The 6,971-nt window shown below is 41.7% G+C and overlaps 1 long non-coding RNA gene across 1 annotated transcript in view; it reads left to right on the top strand.

Annotated features, from left to right (window-relative positions):
• The window catches only part of LOC103607147, an 11,672-nt gene extending 5,180 nt beyond the window's left edge, over positions 1-6,492 (top strand). The window contains exon 3 of the long non-coding RNA XR_551941.1: positions 5,969-6,492. This is a non-coding gene — a long non-coding RNA (uncharacterized LOC103607147). The remainder of the gene's footprint in view (positions 1-5,968) is intronic.
• Positions 6,493-6,971: the final 479 nt, after the last annotated feature.

Here is a 6,971-nt window from a genome sequence, read left to right as displayed (position 1 = left end):
GTAATCTCATCGATTCCCTTTGATTCTGTTACTGTCTCTATGTAAACAATGCGTAGATTTACCTGTCAGTGCAAATCCCTCTTCTGAGTCTGAGACTCATGGTTTAATGGACTTCTATGGTGCTTCTACCTGATTGCTTCGTGGGCATCTTAGAGTGAACGTGTCCAAAACTGAATTCATTATCTCCTCTTCCTGTATGGCCCCCAGGACCAACCTCCCAACCAGCCATCCCAAAACCGCATTGTTCATTTTCTCCAGCATTCCTTATCCTTGATCCCTCTTGTCCTTCACTGCCCAGCATCTCATCAATTTTACCTCCTAGTTATATCTGGAATTCATGTACTTTTCTTCATTTCTTACTATCAACAATCCTCTGTTATCATAACCTCTTCAGGTCTTCAGAAAGAACCTCTTAACTTTTTTTCTCACATGTAGAATTGCTCCTTTCTAGTTTAGTTCCCCTAGTACAGCCAGAATGATTATGGTCTTTTAAAAATGAAAACATTAAAAAAAAATCCAAAAACCAAATGATTAAATTATGTTATTCTCTTGCTTGCACTCTGATGAATGGCTTCCTCATTGCTTGTAGAACAAAGTTCTACCAAGTCTCCAAAAAGCCCTGCCTAGTACTTTCTAGCTTTTTCTTTCCAATCCAGCCACATAGAAGTTCTTTTCATTTTTTTCAGCATTGTAAGTTTTTTTCCCCATCAGACATTCTAAAATATCCACCCCTCTCCAGCCATCTTCTGTTTGTTCCATGTCTCACTTTGAGCAATGTTTATCAATGATTTTCCTGACTCTCCAGATTAGATAATGGCTTTAAATTTTATGTGCTCAAGTCACCCTGAATTTCTTCCTAGCTTTAATCTTATTTCCAATTGTGCAACTATTTTTCTAAATGTCTGTTTCCGCTTCTAAGCTAAGCTTCCTGGTGGTAGGTTTATGTCTGTCTCATGTTTCATGGTATGTCCAACATCTGTTCCAGTGCTCAGCACATTGTAAATGAGAAATAAATAAGTATTGAATAAACAACCAGTATATGATGAGTAGTATAGCAGAGTTGTCACCATGGGAAAGGACAATTTAACTTTATTTATATCAAGTTGATAAAATATAAAAAATATTTTTCTAGTTTCTTTCTAACCTCAAGAAACTAATTTTTTTAAAACTTATTTATTTGTTGTTATTATTACTTTTTGACATTCTATGATGTTGTTGTGGAGCAGTTGGGGAGAATGGGGAGAGGGGAAGGGGGAAGGAAATAGAGTGGGAGGAGTAGGAAGGAAGGGGGCCTGGTCCAGGCCTATGGCACCCCTCATTCTAGCAGAGGAGACAAGGGAGCTTCCAGTGGTTGGTCTGTCATCGTTGGGCTGAATGCAGATGTCACAGGGGTGTGACTGAAGCCCTCGGTCCCCTACCACCCCAGTTCGGGAGCCTGGGGCATTTGTGGCTATGGCTGGGTGGTCATCACTGGGCTTGGTGTGCGTGTTGTGGGGGGCATGGCTGAAGCCCTTAGTCCCCCACTGCCTGGGCTCGGGAGTCTGGGGCACTTCCTGAGGTGGCTGAGTGGTAATCGTGGGGCTGGTTGTGGGTGTCTGGGGGGCATGGCCAAGGCTCTTGACCCCCTACCACCCCGGCTAGGGAGAACTTGGGGTGCTTCCTGTGGAGGAGGCTCCGTGGTTGTTGCTGAGCTGGGTGTGGTCATCAGGGGGTGTGGCTGAAGCCCTCAGTCCCCCACCACCCCAGCTTGGGAGCCTGGCGCACTTCCAGTCCTTCTAGGTTTTATAGGTGTTCTTTGGTGGTAGTAGACTAGTTAATATCAAACTTTGTCTCTGAGCTGTGGGTATTTTGTTTTCTCTTTCAATTCTGTGTTGGATTATTCACTGTTCCCACCACTTAAACTCTGCCCTTGAACTAATTTGTTGTCCTTTGCTTACTTCTAAAACGGGGTAACTTCCTGTGGGAACCAGCACTTGAGCCCTATGGTTGAGCTAAATTGCTGCTTTGCTGCTGATTCCCTAGGGAAGACTTCTTGTGCAGCTCAGGTTTTAATTGTTGACCTTGTGTATACTTCCCAGTCTTGTGAGGCCTGGCACACCTGGATTGTGTAGAAACTCTGGTCAGAGCTGGAGGCTTTTCAGCAAACTACACCTCCTATGGTTCCATATTTCTGACCAGTCTCCACTGAGTGGTCCTGTGCTGACTGGGGTGCATATTAGCTGTCCATGCTGTGTCCCAGTGTTCCCCTTGTGGGGCTGTCTCCCCCACCACTTGTACTCCAAACACTTCCCATGGGATGGGCCATGCGCCGGTCCCTTGCAATGACTCACCAGCATCTGAGTGGCTCTTTTTTTTCGTTGTCTGTGGCCCCTCGCTCCTATGTTGGTCCATGGGAACCCTGTTAGTGGTCTCGCTGGCCTGGGGGCCACCAAGGCCCTCTTCTCCTGTGTTGCCTCCAAGCAACTTCACAAAGAAGGACACAGCAGTGGCTTTTGCCAGCTCTTGCTCTATGTGCTCACCAGGGCCAGCCTTGAAGTGGCTGGGGCTTGAAATGGTGGGAGCAATCTTTTGTTTCATTGTGGTTCTCCTGTCTTCGTGAACTCTGTAGGTCTCTCCTCCTCTTCCCCTGAGCTCTAGCAGCCCCAGCTTGGCTATTGTTGCTTTTTTTTTTTTTTTTTTAAAGATGACCAGCAAGGGGATCTCAACCCTTGGCTTGGTGTTGTCAGCACCACGCTCAGCCGTGAGCCAACCGGTCATCCCTATATAGGATCCGAACCCGTAGCCTTGCTGTTATCAGCACTGCACTCTCCCGAGTGAGCCACGGGTCAGCCCTATATTGTTGCTTTTTAATAGTTGTAAATTGGTTGATTTGTGGGAGAGAGTGATGCTGGGGACCACGTATTCTGCCATCTTGACCAGAAGCCCCACCTTCTTTTGGCTTCTTCATGCTGTAGGCTCAGCCTGACCTTTTCAGCTAAATTTGATCTACTTCTCACTCCGACATGTCCAGGAATGCTGGTTTGTGACCCAGCATCAGGGTCTATCTGGAGAGAGATAAATGAGAGTTCACGGGACTGGATCTCAAATCTGGCTCAGATCTGCCAATGTTCCGATCCAAATGAAACCGCTCCTGCAGTTTAGCAAGACTCTGCATCAGATCTTGTTTTTCTTTTCTCCTGAGCTAACAGCCTTTCTGATAGACTTCAGTTCAGTTAGAATGCTTTGGCTTCACTAAGTTCATACCCACTCTGGCCTCCAGACATTTTTTTCTACCTATTTGTTGCACTGTTTCAAAGCCTCGTTTTTTAAAATAAACCTAATTGGCTTTTATCTATGATTCATAAACTGGGGAAGCCTTCATTCTGCAAAATAGAATGAGAGCTCCCCACCTTTGTAAGGTGGAAATAAGGAAACAGAACAATAGGAAAAAAAGCTGATTGGTTAACATCAGGTTACTTCAGGTTACTTTTTGTGCAAAGGTTAAAGCAGAGGGAACTTCCTGATCATGCTGACTCAGGTGGACAGGAATCTCCTGTTTTCAGGGAAAACTGATCTGTTTTGAGATCTGTCTGCTTTCTTAAAGTTTCAGTTTGATTATGTGGCATTTAGCATGAGTTACTCCAATTGGATTTGTTCTGGTTTGCTGGGGCCTAGCACAGGAGCTCAGTTCAAAATCTTGGCTTTCCATAATATTTTTCAATATTGCTATGGTTGGAGTGGAGGCTGGCTTGGGAATCTCTGCCACCCCACCCGACCCCATTTATCTCTTTCTTACCAAGAAAAATACCCATTGCTTGCCTTACTTACTGTGTATGCAGGAGGTGCAGAGTATGCATTTGCGTTGGAGTGCTCCAAAACCCGTTTATTGGCTGGCTATAGGTGGGGATTAAAAATCAATTGTCAAATTAAGTTAGAAGGGTAATAATCACTTGTCAAAGCCGTGTTCTTTATAGAGCGGTTCTTGCTTCACCTGTAAGAGTTCTCTCTTCAGCTTTTTAACCGTTAATCATGTAGTGGAGATCTCAGCTTTTAAAATGTCAGGATCATATTTAGTATTGGATGAAGATCCTGAGAATGGGCTCGTGCAAGAACTTGACTTTTCCCTATAGGCATCATTTAATTGTACTTATTCATGCAGGGCCAAAGCCAGTTTTTGTGGCTTCACGTGGCACAGCTCCTTCTGTGTCCTGAGTGCATCCTGAGCACTGAGAGAGAGTCCTTGAGCATTTTCAGCTGTTCCCCCCTCCACCGTTTTCTTGGATCTTCTATTGGTGTGCTTTGTTGGTGTGGTCGACGTAGCAGACACCAATCTGAGGGTCAAACCCTGCTTCCCATCCCCACGGCAGCTCATGCCCAACACAATCAGCAAATGACAAGGGCTTGGTTAACCTGTCCCGGGGATGGATCCAGCTGGTCCTCCTTGTGTTGTGGTTGATGTAGACCCTGCCGTCACAGTCCCTGGCTTCCTCCAGCCCCGGGGCACGGTTGGCTGCCTCACCACAGCAGGGCCACGCGCGGGAGCAGCCTCATGACATCCTGCTTTTGGTTCGGCTGGGGGTCAGAATGCACATTTTCTTGGCACTAGTGAAATTTAATATCTTTCAATGTAAGAGTATTAGCCACTGGCATTTCCACTTGTGTAAATTAATGTTACTTTTTCTTGTCTATTTCGTCCCTTCCCCCACACCTCCCCTTCTGCCCTTCCATTGTCAATTTGCTATAGCTTTTGGTAGAATGGTAACTGTAACTTTGTCTGTTATATGTGTTACAAATGTTTTTCTCATTCTGTCAGTTGTTTTTCTGGAAGGCAATGCATACCATAAACATTTAAAAAAATTTTATGCAGCCAAATATGTCAATTTTTTAGTTTATGGCTTTGAATTTTCTGTATTGATTAAGAAATACTCCCACTTTGGGGTAAAACTAGTATTTTCCTAAAATTTCTTCTAATATTTTTATTTATTGTTTTATATTTAGAAATCTAATCCATCTTTTGTTCATTTTTGTGTATAATTTTAGGGTATGGTCTAGTTTTTTCTAGATGAATAGCCTTATGTAAGTGTCATTTATTAAATAAAACATTCTTTCTGATTGCATTGTGTCTTTGACATACGTTAGGTTCCACATATATGTTTGGATCTATTTCTGTACTCTGGTTCCACTGATGTGTAACAATATGGTCATAAACAAATTTATAGTAAATTTTACTGTAGATAAAGCAACTTACGCCCCCCTACTACTATTTTTTTAATTGAATTGAAATGCACATAACATAAAGCTAACCATTTTAAAGTAAGCAGTCCTGTGGCTTGTTCACAGTGTGATCTTGCATATTTTTATCTGGGAATGTGATTTGTGTCTACTCAAGTTATTTTTTCTTTATTTGATTTTATACTTTGTTTTTTCCATTAAATCTGGGCCCTTTTTTTGTAAGTTTTGTGCTGTTTTGAATGGGATGTTCCTCCCAATTTTTCATTTCTGATTATATATCGCTGGTATACAGAAAAACCAAGAAGATTTTGTTGTTGTTTTCGGTGTAAACGATATGTAATATTTGTCCTTCAGAGTCAGGTGGAGACAGCCTTGAATGTATAAATAGACTTGCTTTCTCCAGCAGGTGACAGTGTCTTGTAAAATCAGTAATCACTAGTAATGAAAAAACAGCTTCAGTGAGCCTGTCTCTTTTTAGTGCTGGTGGTGTGGTTGAGGTTGTTCAGTTGGTTGGTTTTATTTTATTTTCATGAGTAATAATAGGATAACATGTATCTGTGTATACAAGTGTATGATTTTGTTTTTTTACACTTTGTGCCAGTGATTTCTTAACCATGAACTTAATTTTGATAGCCAAGATTTTGGAATAAGCTTTTTAAAATTAATATTACTATATTTATCTTTTTTGCTATGAATATAAAGGGGTAATTTCAGTTTTGTACATTCTTTTCTTTTCTTCCTTTTTTTTTTTTTTAAGCACGAGAAGCCCTGCCAACATGGGACAAACAGATCCAATCACTTTGTTTCCAAGTGAATAACCTTTTGGAGAAAATTAGTCAAACAGCACCAGAATGGACAGCACAAGCCATGGAAGCCCAGATGGCTCAGTGAATCCTTGTAGAACTTCTGTGCACACCACATCTTTTTTCGTGTAGTGCAGATTAATTTCACTATCTCTTCAAAGCATTTGCATCATGATCTTATACATTTCAATTCCTTTCATGCTGGATTCCATTTAAAGACAAAATTATTAAAACAGGAAGTACAAGCATTTAAAATTATGTAGCCCCCATATATTCAGGGTCTCTGTGTATAAAGCAACTCAGATGTTTTGAAAGCTTTTCCTTTAAATGGAGAAGGTAAAATATCTGTGGCTAAAAAGTTTAGGATTTGTGATAACTTTGTAGTCATGTAAAAACTTAAGTGCTTTGTGCCTCTCCAAATGTGTTTATTCTAATAAATGGAGAAATGAGCCAAATAAAAGTAGTACTTTGTTTTTAATTAGCGAAGAGTGTTTGTTTCTTTTCCCTCCAATTAAGCAGACACTGATTTATACCATATGTTAGAAATACAAAGAGAAGTCCTAACACCTGTTCTCCACGCAGTCAAAGAATCACAGAGCCAAGAGAGTGAGAGTAATACTTGTAGTTGCACCAAGTACTAGAGCACACAGGGAGGAGCTCTTCACTTAGCAGAGAGAAGTCAGGGAAGGATCCTCAGCTGGTTATTTCAGGTGCACTTTAAAGAGAAAAACTGGGGGACAGGACTTAAAAAATAAAAGTACGTGGGTGACTTCCAGCTTCAGCTCTGACATGTAAAGTGCTTGGAAGTTATCACACCTGTCTTCACAACAGCAAAAAAAAAAAAACTGAACAGACTGAAAGTCAATGGCTTTTCTTACATCCATCAAAGAAGTGAATCACAGGAAAAACTGGACGGACAGGCAAACATAGAGAATCGCAGTTGAGATCAGCTTACTT

This window comes from Galeopterus variegatus, unplaced genomic scaffold (assembly GCF_000696425.1).
Source record: "Galeopterus variegatus unplaced genomic scaffold, G_variegatus-3.0.2 Scaffold7174, whole genome shotgun sequence".
Lineage (NCBI taxonomy): Eukaryota > Metazoa > Chordata > Mammalia > Dermoptera > Cynocephalidae > Galeopterus > Galeopterus variegatus.
The sequence above is the reverse complement of the archived record's forward strand: the minus strand, read 5'-3'. Positions and strand labels throughout refer to the sequence as shown.